This window comes from Tachyglossus aculeatus, chromosome 5, assembly GCF_015852505.1.
Source record: "Tachyglossus aculeatus isolate mTacAcu1 chromosome 5, mTacAcu1.pri, whole genome shotgun sequence".
NCBI lineage: Eukaryota > Metazoa > Chordata > Mammalia > Monotremata > Tachyglossidae > Tachyglossus > Tachyglossus aculeatus.
The window spans coordinates 11,510,207-11,511,131 of NC_052070.1; the positions used below are offsets into that span (position 1 = coordinate 11,510,207).

Below are 925 nucleotides of genomic sequence, written 5' to 3' on the forward strand. Positions count from 1 at the left end.
GCGCTCAATAACTACGACTGAATGAATGAATGAATACCTAGAAAAGCAGCATTGCACAGTGGATACATTACAGGCCTGGGAGCCAGAAGATCATGGGTTCTACCCCTGCCTCCGCCTCTTGTGTGCTGTGTGACCTTGGGCAAGTCACTTCACTTCTCTGGGCCTCATTTACCTCATCTGTAAAATGGAGATTGAGACTATGAGCCCCACGTGGGACAGGGACTGTGTCCAACCCAACTTGCTCGTATCCATCCCAGAGCTTAGCACAGTGCCTGGCACACAATGAGCTTTTAACAAATACCACAATTGTTATTATTATTATCACCTAGTACGGTGCTAAACTCTCAGGGTCGCACCTGGAGTGTTTCCAGTCCTCTACTAGTCTCGGCTACGGGAGAAAGAGTCAGGCAGAGGCCTACCCATTCCATTCCTAGCTCGGGCAGTGGCTAGCGAGTGGAAGGCAATCTGCTACAAGTCAAATCTCACCCATGCTGGGCAGCAGCGGCATGGGAGAGATTCGAGGACGGAGACTCAAATTGCCTGGAAGGAGGCAATGGTAAACCGCTTCTGTGTTTTTACCAAGAAAACTCTGTGGATCCACTACCAGAACGATTACAGATGGAGGTGGGGTGTTCTGGAAGAGATGTACCATGGTGTCGCTATGACTCGGAGACAACTCGACAGCGTAAGACAAGACACGCATGAGACACACTAGGTCAACTAGGCCCTTCTGCCTAGGTAGGACCATAATTGGCTTGGGTCTGGTGAGATCACCCCACTAGCCTCCCTTCTTCTATTCTGATTACTTTTCAGGAAGAGAAGTAGTGTTATCAACTTCACAAAACAAGAGGTCCGAGAATTCACGGTCCGGAAGCTGAGTCACCCCTCATTCTTTGCTCGCCTGTAGGCATGGCTCCCGATGGCT

General features: G+C 49.9%; 1 non-coding gene across 1 annotated transcript; it reads left to right on the forward strand.

Annotated features, from left to right (window-relative positions):
* The first annotated feature begins 338 nt into the window (after positions 1-338).
* LOC119929189 lies at positions 339-476 on the forward strand. Its single transcript, XR_005451325.1, has one exon. It is a non-coding gene; the product is annotated as a small nucleolar RNA SNORA7 (small nucleolar RNA).
* Positions 477-925: the final 449 nt, after the last annotated feature.